Below are 13,204 nucleotides of genomic sequence, written 5' to 3'. Positions count from 1 at the left end.
GTCAAAACTATACCTTTTTGGAATATTTATGATCATACAAATGTGGTGTAGTTTTTAATGTGACTGGTGCATTTTTAAATTTTGACCCTTGTGTAATTCTTCAATTGACCCCTACCTGGCCAACTATTGAAAATTCAAGTGGCCATTTTTTTTCTTCAAAATAGTAATCTCTAAGGAGTCTTTGTGCTGAATTTGCTGCTTGTATCACCATTTGAAGGATTGTTTATCTGCTGCACTAAAGAGCTCAGATGGGTCAAGCAGAGGAAGTGATGACTTGTAACCCAATGGCTGTGAAGGTTGCAGTGGGTCCTCGGAGATTTCCCAGCCATCAGAACAGGTTAAGGACCTGTCAAGAACCGTGTGTCTGTCACTCCATGCTGACATTTTTATTTTTTTTGATGGTCTACTCCAACAACAGGTGGCGTACAAATGCTACAGTGACTGAGACACACTGTTCCCCTGATTTGGAGTTTGACACTCGGGCCAAATAAAATGGACGGCATCTGAGAGCACGCGGTCGTCATGGTAACGGCTGTGTACGTCCCACCGAGTGCTAATGCTAACGTAGCATTAAAGACCCTGCTAACAGCTGTTAGCAAACAACAGCACACCCACCCTGATGGCATTTTCATTGTGACCGGAGACTTCAACCATGTTGACCTAAGATCTGTGCTCCCTAAGTTTTACCAGCACGTTACATGTGTAACGAGAGGCCATAACATGCTGGATAAGGCTTACAGTAACATCAAGGATGCATATAAAGTCTCCCCCTCCCCCACCTCAGACAATCAGACCATCTGTCCCTGTTCCTCACCCCAGCATACAGGGCTCTCATACAAAGAACTCTGCCTGAGGTGAGATCTGTTCAGATCTGGCCTGATGATGCCATTCCGCAGCTCCGGGACTGCTTCCAAACTACCAACTGGGACATCTTCGCACAGGAGGACCTCACAGACTACACATCCACTGTACTGTTTTATATTAAAACGTGCATGGATAATGTCACTGTGGGGAAGAGGGTTAGACATTATCCAAATAAACAGTGGATGAACAGTGAGGTCAAACAGCTGCTGAGAGACCGGGACTCTGGGAACATGGAATTGTACAGCTCAGCCAGATCCAACCTGAAAAGGCATAAAACGGGCAAAGGCAGCATACGCTAAGAAGATCGAGGGGCACTTCACGGAGAGGAACCCCTGACGTGTCTGGCAGGGCATTTGTGACCCTGTCAACTTGAACACTTCCTCTTCTAATGCCACCAGCACAAGCCTAGCGGAAGAGCTAAATTGGTTCTTTGCTAGGTTTGAAGTTAGCGAGGAAAGGAGTGTCCACATGCTGCCACCCCCTGACACTCTGGCTCTCACTGTTGGCGCAGAAGAGGTCAGGCGGGTGCTCCGGAGTGTGAACCTGTCGAAGGCTGCTGGTCCCGATGGTGTCCGGGGGAGGGTATTAAGGGGATGTGCAGACCAGCTGGCAGAGGTTTTTACTACAATTTTTAACTTCTCCCTGGCTGCCTAAAATCTGCCACTATCGTGCACATCCCCAAGAGACAGTCGGTCAGCAGTCTGAATGATTACAGACCTGTGGCTCTCACTTCAACTGTGATGAAGTGCTTTGAGAGGCTGGTGCTGAGGCACATAAAATCCTTACTGCTTCCCAGCCTTGATCAGCACCAATTCACATACAGAGCCAACAGGTCCACAGGTGATACCATCAACACAGCCTCCACACAGTGTGTCAACATCTTGAACAGTCTTGCAATTATGTGAGGATGTTGTTCGTGGACTTCAGTTCTGCTTTTAACACACTTGTTCCAAGCAGACTGATGTTCAAACTGTGCAGTCTGGGCATTGGCGAGCACACCTGCAGATGGATCAGACTTTCTCATCAACCGTCTGCAGTCAGTCAGGATGGGGTCCCGCCACTCCTCAGTGCTGACAGTAAGCACCGGGGCCCCTCAGGGCTGTGTGCTCAGCCCCCTTGCTGTACAATTTGTATACCCATGACTGTACACCAACCCACAGCAGCAACATCTTTGTCAAATTTGCAGATGAGACTACTGTGGTTGAGCTGATTCATAACGATGAGACGGCCTACAGAGAGGAGGTCCTGAACCCCACTACTTGGTGCTCCCTAAATAACCTGGCACTTAACTCCTCAGACAAAGGAGTTGGTACTAGATTTTAGGTGGAAGAGGGAGGACCCCCCCTTCTCATTCAGGGAGACACCATAGAGAGGGCCACTGACTTCAAGTTCCTGGGAACATATATTTCTCAGGACCTGACATGGGGCACCAACACCAGTGCCCTTGTAAAAAGGGCACAGCAGTGTCTGTACTTTTTAAGGTCACTGAGGAAGGTCAACCTGTCCCAGGAACTGTTGCTGTCCTCCTATAGGTGTTCTGTAGAGAGCGCCCTCACCAACATCTTGGTGTGGTACAGGAGCTGCTCTCAGGCTGACAAGAAGGCTCTGGAGAGAGTCAGGAATTCAGCACAGAACATCATAGGAACACAGCTGTCCTCTCTGTCAGACATCTATAACACCAGATGTCTGCGCAGGGCCAGTAGCATCAGCTTCAATGGTGCACAGCCTGTTGTCACTGCTGCCCTCAGGAAAGAGGTACCGGTCCATCAAGGCCCGCACATCCAGACTCAACATGTTCTATCCAAGTGCAATACGAGTACTGAATGCACATTAGCCTTCAGTCTGCACCATTCATTGCATTTATTTTTTATAAAGGTGAATGCAATGAATAGCACAGACTTCTATTTATATACACCTAATGGCTCCTTGTAAATACATGTATATATTCTTATTTGTCTTTTATGTTTTTTTTTATATTTACTTTTACACCTTTGCACTACGGGAGTTGTCTTTTAATTTCATTGTACCTTGTGTATAATGACAATAAAAAGCATTCTATTCAAACATACGGCTCACAAAAAAATGCAGATGTCTCTCTAGACTGACCCTGAATATAGACTTTCTATACTGTGTTGCGCAACCACAAGTCTTTTGTCAGCAAAGAGCGATGAGCAGGATTATAAATCTTGAGGCCTCTAGTGCTGACCCGGCACTGAAGCAGCAGGTGTATGATTCAGTTGCCAGACCCTTCGAAGAAGCCAGGAGGGTTTCTCAGTAGCTGCAGCCCTATTTAGGATCCACACTGAACAGGGAGGGGACTACAAAAGGCGCCCTAAAAATAGTGTGCTTCACCTTAACCTGTCTAGATTAGGGTCACCAACTGTGCGGTAGAAAAACAAACACCAGTGAACCTGGACAACAAATATTCAGGCCAACCGGAAAGGCAAACAGCTCTCATTTCTCATGAACTCGAGAAACTTGACCTCGACAGCATCTCCTTCAAACGAGGAGATGGAGAAGGCCATCTAAGGGAGGTGTAAGAGGGCTACATTTTCTTCTGGAAAGGCCTTCCTGAGGAGAATGACAAATCTACAGTGCCTGTTTTGCTGTCAAGAACTCTCTCCTTCCAAAACTTACTGAACTCAGTGGGTGTCGGTGAACAACTGACACTCCGTCTCCAACTTCAGCGAATGCTATGCAACTGTCATCAATGCATATGCACTAACACTTGACACGGACCATGAAGCGAAGGAAACCTTCACCAAGTGGGCACCATTCTTAGACTTTAATTCATAAGTTGGAAAAGACCACTAGGTCTGGAACAGAACCATCAGGAGAAACCGAGTGGGCAAGTGCAATGATCCTGTTTCTCACAAAGTGCACTAAATATAATCTTGTCATTACCAACCATCTTGGCACCTACTTGACTACATGATTGTCTAAAAGCACGACCAGAAAGATGTCCTGTCCACCAAGGCAACGACTGGTGCAGATGACTGTTGGACATATCACTGTCTATCTGCTCCAGGATCCAGCTGTTCCAAGAGGAAGCTGGACACTGCAACATTTTGAAAAGGTTCAAAAACCCAGAAACAAAAGTAGAGTTTCAACAGTGCCTGATGAAAGAACTCCCTGCAAAGTACTTCCAAAACACTGGGAGGAGCTCAAGACAGCCATAACAGCCTGCCAAAAACATTTAGACTCCATAAGAAGCACAAGGACTGGTCTGATGGACTACAAATTAAAAGCTTCCTCAACCTCCAGAAAGATCCAACATCTCAAGAGGAAAGTCTCTTCACTAGCAAAGCAACTCTGCAAACTGAAACTCACAAACTAAAAAAATCTGTGGTGAATCAACAAGGCTGCTGAAATCCAAGCCCTTTGTGACAGAAATAAGAGGCTTTTTCAATGTCACCAAAGGAATCTATGGCCACTCCACCCAAGGACAAGCACCTCTTCAAAGGAAGCATGGCCTGAGGTTGAAGAAGACCAAAGATGACATCAGTGGTTGATTGAACACCAATCCAGTTGTTGAGGATGAGGAAGTGCTCAGCCATTTACCAAGACAAGACATCATTGAAGAACTTGGCCAAACCCCAGTTCTCAAACTCTCATCACCCAAGAGGCATGAAAAGCAACAAATCACCCACGGAAGAAAACATTCCCAAGGAGGTCCCTTTCTCCAAAGCAAACTGCACAAACGCATCAAAATCTGGACTTGAGAAGAAATACCCGCTAACCTGGAAGAATCAATGATGGTCACCATGTACAAGTGGAAAGGAGACGAGTCTGACTGGAAACAATCATGAATTTTTCTTGCTGTCTAAGGCAGGAAAGGTTCTTGTGCAGATTGCCAACTGTCTGAGACAAGGCAAAAGCATCCTTTGTGAAACAGTGGCTTCTGACCATCAAGAGACGACAAACTTGACCTTCACTGTCTTTAAATTGCAAGAAGTGTTGAGAGCAACACCAACAATTGTACCTCACCTTCATTAATGTGAAAAAGGTGCTTAACAGCATACCATGGCCAATTCTGTGGAAGATCCTCAGCAAAACAGGCTCTCTGGAGAAACTAGAGATCCTGAGGCTTCTTCATGATGACCTCTGCCACAGTTCTGGTAAATGGCACAAAAACTGAAGCCTTCAATGTTCAATTGGTTCAATCCTCCACATGATCAAGGACAAGGTGCCACCATTAATTGACATAATGTACAGAATGAATGGAAAACTCTTCAACCTGAGCTGATGGAGAGCTAAGAAAAAAAATCACCACCACTTTGCTCCTGGCCTTCCAATATGCTGATGTGAGCAGTGTGTCGTCCTTTATGGAACAAGGTAGTTAGAAAATCCTTAATTTTCAATAAAGCTTATAACAACCTTGGTCTTCATATCAACCTGAAGAAGACACAGATCCTGTATGAGAATCCACCCAACATGGTCAATCCAAAGCTTCCTGCTGTGAAACTGCACTGACAAGTTCTTCAGAACCTGAGCAACCATGTCATCAACGCAACTTTACAAGAACTGCCTTTGGCTGGCTTCACACCAGTGTTTTCAACAGACCTTCAACACATGACAAATTGTCATCGACAAAGCTGGCATAGTGGTTAGCACTGTTGCCTCACAGCAAAAAAAGGTCCCGGGTTCACTTCCCACCTAGGCCTTTGTGTGGAGTTTGCATGTTCTCCCCATGTTTACCTGGATTTGCTCCAGGTTTCTCCCATTTCCAAAGGCAAGCAGATTTGGTAAATTGGAAATGGCTAAATTGACCATAGGTGTGAGTGAGAGTATAACTGTTTGTGTGGTCTTATGATAGACTGGCATCCTGGCCAGGATGTACCCTGCTTCTCACCCTGACTGCTAGGATGGGCTTCAGTTTCAGTACCCCCCGACCCTTAACTGGAGTAAGCTGCTATCAAGCCAACCCTGCTGTATGGCTCTGAGACCTGGACCACATGTCTCCACCGCATGAAGACCCTTGAGTGATTTTCACTAACACTGCCTTAAGAGTATCATCTGCATCAGGTGGGATGACTACCATACAAACATCAGCATCCCGGCTGAAGCCAAGCTCCAGAGCATAGTGTCATCATCAAGAACTAGCTTTGGTGGGTGGGTCAAATCTGTTATTGAACATCTTCTGCTGAGCAAAAGAAAATGGTCCAAACCAGGGCAAATGTAATGCTACAAGGAAGTCCTGAGACACAACCTCAAGAGCTGCTCCATTGACTGGACGATCTGGTAAGAACATGCAGGACTAAGCCAGCTGGTGAGCAATGATTCAATGAACCACACGGGAGTAGCAGTATTTAAATAAATAAATTAGATGAACAACACTGAGAAGGGGAAAGGAGACAGAGCAAGATCCTGACTCACAGAAACCATATATCATGTCTGTACGAAAGTGTGCGCATTAAGACTGGGCCTGTTCAATAATCTCTGCCTCCACCATCCCCTCCAGGAGTGAAAGCAAGAGACCATCTTCCTCTCCACTGAGGGATTGCCACGACAGCTGGTGCATTACACAGTGGATGGAAAAATGGAGGAAGTCTGCCTACAGAGTCTTCAAGGTCACCTCAAACCAGGGGCGGTCCTGGAGGCGGGCCAACCAGGCAGCTGCCCGGGGTGGCATCGCGGGGGGGGCGGCACGACTGTGGGGAAAAAAGTCAAAAAAAAAAAAAAAACGGGGTGGGGGGGTTGTCCTGACGGGGGGGTTCGTGGTTTCGTTATGTTACGGCAGAGCGGCGCCCCCACCTTCCCGTCCCATGGCGGCTTTCCTCTCACTCATTCCCACAGCTTCACAGTGCTATAAACAGTAGCGAAGCAAAGACTGCAGCGAAACGAAGTCATTGGATAAATGCTGGGCTTTGTCTCGCTCAGCGTCTATGGGGCAGTGGGCTGGCCTCGGCCGGCCCGGACGCTCAGCTTCTGCATGATTGGATGATCTGTCTGAGGCTGAATCCCTTTTTGACAGCGAAATGAGCGAATCAGCGATCTTTTTGGTGTAAACATCCGTGGGAGCATTTTCATTCTTTTGAGTTGAACCGGAGACTTTCCTAATCCTCTTAGCGGCATTTTCTTTGTTTAAAAACGACTAGCGACAAATCGAGCTTCTATTTCTTGTTTGTTTTTTTTTTGTTTGGAGACTGACTTCCATCACTCTTTCTGACTTCTATCGCAGTTTCTGTCCCTACCAAGCAGCGGGTGCTGCTGAGCTCCTTCACCGTCACAAAGCACTCACAGGTGGACAAACTTCACACTAGCCTCCCTCCAGTCCCAGCTAGCGAGCTAGCTAGGTAGCAAGCTGCACATAATGGCAGACAATTTGAATGTTGTGGACCGGATTTTGGTGAAGCCATTTGATAGTCTTCCTTACGAAGAAGCCATGGCTGCTGTCATGGCTTCAGCTCTCAATGGTTTGCAGGCCAAAGTTAAAGCAATAGCCCCCAGTGCAATGTTTGTGCATTGCTATGCACACAGACTGAATCTGGTTCTGTCTCAGGGGGCTAAATGCTTATCTGAGTGCAGAATATTTTTTGGATCACTCTCTGGGTTTGCCACATTTTTCTCAAAATCCACAAAGAGGATGTCTCTTCTTGAGTCTGCAGGCTGCTCAAGGTTGCCCAGAAATGCTCCTACTCGATGGGATTTCACATCATGGATAGTGAGCACTGTGGCAAACAATTATGATGCCTCCTGCAAACTTTTGAGATGATCATTGCAGATAAGTCCATGGATGATGACACATTAGACTGTGCCAATTTCTTTTTGTTATTGCAGTAGTCATTAAAACTGGAAATCTGTTCTTGAAAATAGCTGTTGTGAGTTAATTTGTGGGATTGTGGGTGTTCAGGACGAAGTTAGTGTATTCATGGGTGGTGGGGCGGAGGTGGTGGCCACGTTAGTGTGCGCGGGGGGCACGCAGGGGGTTTCGCCCGGGGAGTAAATCACTCTAGGACCGCCACTGCCTCAAACCAACAACTAGATGGAAGAAACATGGCCACAATTGGGTGTTCCAATAGGACAATGATTTAAAGAGTACATAAAAACTGGCTATGGGTCAGATAACACAGTGTATCATTACGTTTTTAGAACGGCCTTCCCAAAGCCACAACCTCCAAAATTGTGTACCCAGTTATGTTTTTTTTTTTTCGTTGATGCGTGCCAGGGGTTTTAAAGGTGTGGGAGAGTGAACCCCCTTCAAAGAACAAATGAAATGCTGCCCCCCCCACCACTGACACACAATTTAAATATCTTCATGTTTCTTTTTGTTCATTTACATATCTTAAACACATTTTAAAAGTACGTTTTTAAGGAACTGTCTAAGCATTTACACATTTTACAGCCTTTGTAAACATTTTAAACATGTTTTTAAAAAACTTATTCTATTTTTCATGTCATTTTTTTAAACATCTGTGTTTTTAAATGCCTTTGGTGTAACTAGCATATTTTAACAAATGGATGATTCTTAGACTACGGGCATTTACGGTATTATGTCCTTTGATCATATTGTATGAAAAACAGAAAAGGGGAAATTTCACACTTTTATAGTTATCTTTACAATGAAAGTGTGTTAAGAAATTTGTTCTAGTAGTCTACTCTTTTCAGCATCATTATTTGCAAATATTGCCGTTTTGTGCTTGTCCCACACCCAGACTTTTGATCTTCAATGATAAAAATGAGTGGTAAAGAAACGTTTTTTCTAATGTTTTAAAATATCTCTGAATAAAATCAGTAAAATAATCAAAACATAATTGGGGTATTTAATGTCATACAACTGCTGTGATTTGTTTTTTTTAAACAAAATGTAGTTGTCCCACACTATTGCCGTAATTTCCACCACAACACATTACAGTGTTGTGATGGAAACAGTTAAATGTGGTCTATTAAACATTAGATCTCTCTCTTCTAAGTCCCTGTTAGTAAATGATATAATGATTGCTCAACATATTGATTTATTCTGCCTTACAGAAACCTGGTTGAATGTTAGTTTAAATGAGTCAACGCCCCTGAGTCTGCCAGAACGCTCGTAGCACGGGCCGAGGCGGAGGATTAGCAGCAATCTTCCACTCCAGCTTATTAATTAATCAAAAACCCAGACAGAGCTTTAATTCATTTGAAAGCTTGACTCTTAGTCTTGTCCATCCAAATTGGAAGTCACAAAAAACAGTTTCATTTGTTATCTATCGTCCACCTGGTCGTTACTGTGAGTTTCTCTGTGAATTTTCGGACCTTTTGTCTTAGTGCTTAGCTCAGATAACATAATTATAGTGGGCGATTTTAACATCCACACAGATGCTGAGAATGACAGCCTCAACGCTGCATTTAATCTATTGTTAGACTCGATTGGCTTTGCTCAAAATGTAAATGAGTCCACACACCACTTTAATCATACCTTAGATCTTTTTCTGACTTATGGTATGGAAATTGAAGACTTAACAGTATTCCCTGAAAACCCCCTTCTGTCTGATTTCTTAATAACACTTACTCTGATGGACTACCCAGCAGTGGGGAATAAGTTTCATTACAGTAGAAGTCTTTCAGAAAGCGCTGTAACTAGGTTTAAGGATATGATTCCTTCTTTGTTCTCCAATGCCATATACCAACACAGGGCAGAGTAGCTACCTAAACTCTGTGAGATTATCTCGTCAATAGTTTTATATCCTCATTGAGGACAACTTTGGATGCTGTAGCTCCTCTGAAAAAGAGAGCCTTAAATCAGAAGTGCCTGACTCCATGGTATAACTCATAGCTTAAAGCAGATAACCCGTAAGTTGGAGAGGAAATGGCGTCTCACTAATTTAGAAGCTCTTTACTTAGCCTGGAAAAAGTCTGTTGCTCTATTAAAAAAGCTAGGACATCTTACTACTCGTCACTAATTGAAGAAAATAAGAACAACCCCAGGTTTCTTTTCAGCACTGTAGCCAGGCTGACAGTCAGAGCTCTATTGAGCCGAGTATTCCTTTAACTTTAACTAGTAATGACTTCATGACTTTCTTTGCTAATAAAATTTTAACTATTAGAGAAAAAATTACTCATAATCATCCCAAAGACATATCGTTCTCTTTGGCTGCTTTCAGTGATGCCGGTATTTAGTTAGACTCTTTCTCTCCGATTGTTCTGAGTTATTTTCATTAGTTACTTCCTCCAAACCATCAACATGTCTATTAGACCCCATTCCTACCAGGCTGCTCAAGGAAGCCCTACCATTATTTAATGCTTCGATCTTAAATATGATCAATCTATCTTTATTAGTTGGCTATGTACCACAGGCTTTTAAGGTGGCAGTAGGCAGTAATTAAACCATTACTTAAAAAGCCATCACTTGACCCAGCTATCTTAGCTAATTATAGGCCAATCTCCAACCTTTTTCTCTCAAAAATTCTTGAAAGGGTAGTTGTAAAACAGCTAACTGATCATCTGCAGAGGAATGGTCTATTTGAAGAGTTTCAGTCAGGGTTTAGAATTCATCATAGTACAGAAACAGCATTAGTGAAGGTTACAAATGATCACAATGGCCTCAGACAGTGGACTCATCTCTGTGCTTGTTCTGTTAGACCTCGGTGCTGCTTCTGATACTGGTGACCATAAAATTTTATTAGAGATTAGAGCATGCCATAGGTATTAAAGGCACTGCAGTGGTTTGAATCATATTTATCTAATAGATTACAATTTGTTCATGTAAATGGGGAATCTTCTTCACAGACTAAGGTTAATTATGGAGTTCCACAAGGTTCTGTGCTAGGACCAATTTTATTCACTTTATACATGCTTCCCTTAGGCAGTATTATTAGACAGCATTGCTTAAACTTTCATTGTTACGCAGATGATACCCAGCTTTATCTATCCATGAAGCCAGAGGACACACACCAATTAGCTAAACTGCAGGATTGTCTTACAGACAAAGACATGGATGACCTCTAATTTCCTGCTTTTAAACTCAGATAAAACTGAAGTTATTGTACTTGGCCCCACAAATCTTAGAAACATGGTGTCTAACCAGATCCTTACTCTGGATGGCATTACCCTGACCTCTAGTAATACTGTGAGAATTCTTGGAGACATTTTTGATCAGGATATGTCATTCAATGCACATATTAAGCAAATATGTAGGACTGCTTTTTTGCATTTACGCAATATCTCTAAAATTAGAAAGGTCTTGTCTCAGAGTGATGCTGAAAAACTAATTCATGCATTTATTTCCTCTAGGCTGGACTACTGTAATTCATTATCAGGTTGTCCTAAAAGTTCCCTGAAAAGCCTTCAGTTAATTCAAAATGCTGCAGCTAGAGTGCTGACAGGGACTAGAAGGAGAGAGCATATCTCACCCATATTGGCCTCTCTTCATTGGCTTCCTGTTAATTCTAGAATACAATTTAAAATTCTTCTTCTTACTTATAAGGTTTTGAATAATCAGGTCCCATGTTATCTTAGGGACCTCATAGTACCATATCACCCCAATAGAGCGCTTTGCTCTCAGACTGCAGGCTTACTTGTAGTTCCTAGGGTTTGTAAGAGTAGAATGGGAGGCAGAGCCTTCAGCTTTCAGGCTTCTCTCCTCTGGAACCAGCTCCCAATTTGGATCAGGGAGACAGACACCCTCTCTACTTTTAAGATTAGGCTTAAAACTTTCCTTTTTGCTAAAGCTTATAATTAGGGCTGGATCAGGTGACCCTGAACCATCCCTTAGTTATGCTGCTATAGACTTAGACTACTGGGGGGTTCCCATGATGCACTGAGTGTTTCTTTCTCTTTTTGCTCTGTATGCACCACTCTGCATTTAATCATTAGTGATTGATCTCTGCTCCCCTCCACAGCACGTCTTTTTCCTGGTTCTCTCCCTCAGCCCCAACCAGTCCCAGCAGGAGACTGCCCCTCCCTGAGCCTGGTTCTGCTGGAGTTTTCTTCCTGTTAAAAGGGAGTTTTTCCTTCCCACTGTCGCCAAGTGCTTTCTCACAGGGGGTCATTTTGACTGTTGGGGTTTTTTTCGTAATTACTGTATGGCTTTGCCTTACAATATAAAGCACCTTGGGGCAACTGTTTGTGATTTGGTGCTATATAAATAAAATTGATTTGATTTAATGTCCCTAAACAGTTTGTATGAAAGATTGTTTGGGTTGTTTCTATGGAGATAAACAGTGACATCAGAGCACATGTATATAGCACCAAATCACAACAAACAGTTGCCCCAAGGCGCTTTATATTGTAAGGCAATGGTGTGGTGGAAATTACATTTACAAGGCAAATAGTGCCCATAGTTAAAGAATCACCCAAATAAGGGATGGGTATTAAGATTTTATCGATCCGATTCCCTTATCAATACCTCCTGTGAATGTTCTGTGTACTAAAAGTAGACTTTACAGGCTTTCTGTCAACGTTTTGAGTCTTAAAGTAAATAAATATGAAATTGGTCACTGGATTCTTGTTCTCCGGACATAAATAAAAAATAAACAATCTGTAGTTTTTTTCTCAAAAGCATTTCCTTTCAGACATTAATGGCATGAATCTAACTCCATACCTCTGAGCTCTTACAGCCAGCTGCACTGCAAGTCAACATCAGCGAAATTCATGAAGAACGCAGGACGTCTAATTTTGGGAGAAAAAAAAAATTTTAATCTGTCTGGGTGATTCTTTAACTACGGGCACTATTGGCCTTGTAATTTCCACCACACCATTGCCTTACAATATAAAGCGCCTTGGGGCAACTGTTGTGATTTGGCGCTATATACATGTGCTCTGTCACTGTTTATCTCCATAGAAACTACCCAAACAATCTTTCATACAAACTGTTTAGGGACATTACAGTGTTGTGGTGGAAATTACAGCAATAGTGTGGGGCAACTACATTTTGTTTAAAAAAAAAAAAAAATCACAAGTTGTATGATATTGAATACCCCAATTATGTTTTGATTATTTTACTGATATTCAGAGATATTTTAAAACATTAGAAAAAATGTTTCTTTACCATTAATTTTTATCATTGAAGATCAAAAGTCTGGGTGTGGGACAAGCACAAAACAGCAATAAGTGTGAAATTTCCCTTTTTCTGTTTTTCATACAATATGATCAAAGGACATAAGTGCCCATAGTCTAAGAATCACCCACATACAACAAAAGCTCCTGCTGCACCCCTATGGTGCTTTCCTCTGTCCAAACTGTATAAATATCTGTAACTTCTGTGGAAAAAAGCTTCTATGACAACAATACCAAATGATGAACATGTAGAATTAACGAGCAAAATAAATACAAGTTATGTGGTTTCCTTCTGGCAGCTATTTATTTTTTTACATACGACACCATAAAGTTCCAGCCAGAAAGCACTAAAAATGGTTTACTTCAG

The 13,204-nt window shown here is 42.8% G+C and overlaps 1 pseudogene; it reads left to right on the top strand.

Moving 5' to 3' along the window:
• Window positions 1-522: 522 nt before the first annotated feature.
• Window positions 523-13,204, top strand: part of LOC117517931 — a 52,897-nt pseudogene continuing 40,215 nt past the window's right edge.

This window comes from Thalassophryne amazonica, chromosome 9, assembly GCF_902500255.1.
Source record: "Thalassophryne amazonica chromosome 9, fThaAma1.1, whole genome shotgun sequence".
In the NCBI taxonomy this organism is placed as follows: domain Eukaryota; kingdom Metazoa; phylum Chordata; class Actinopteri; order Batrachoidiformes; family Batrachoididae; genus Thalassophryne; species Thalassophryne amazonica.
This window is presented reverse-complemented; position numbering and strand designations above follow the sequence as displayed.